This window comes from Notothenia coriiceps, unplaced genomic scaffold (assembly GCF_000735185.1).
Source record: "Notothenia coriiceps isolate Sejong01 unplaced genomic scaffold, NC01 NC01_scaffold00006533, whole genome shotgun sequence".
Lineage (NCBI taxonomy): Eukaryota > Metazoa > Chordata > Actinopteri > Perciformes > Nototheniidae > Notothenia > Notothenia coriiceps.
Window position 1 is genome coordinate 1 of NW_011339234.1, and position 243 is coordinate 243.

The window sequence follows — 243 nt, forward strand, 5'->3', positions numbered from 1 at the left end:
CCGCCATAACCATAGCAACGTAAGTAAGAATAAAATATTAAAGTCTCCCAGTCCGTGACTTTTCCTGAAAGTGTGTTATGTAGCACCCTATGTTGTTAAAAATTGCATTCTAATAGCGGGATTTGACGGGTTTAGGTGTTAACTGAGAAAGCATGCATATTTCCTGCCCTGAAATGCACTGATATATCTCCACCAGTCAATCATATGGACAACAAAACTGTAAGCCAGTGCTATTGGTTAGTT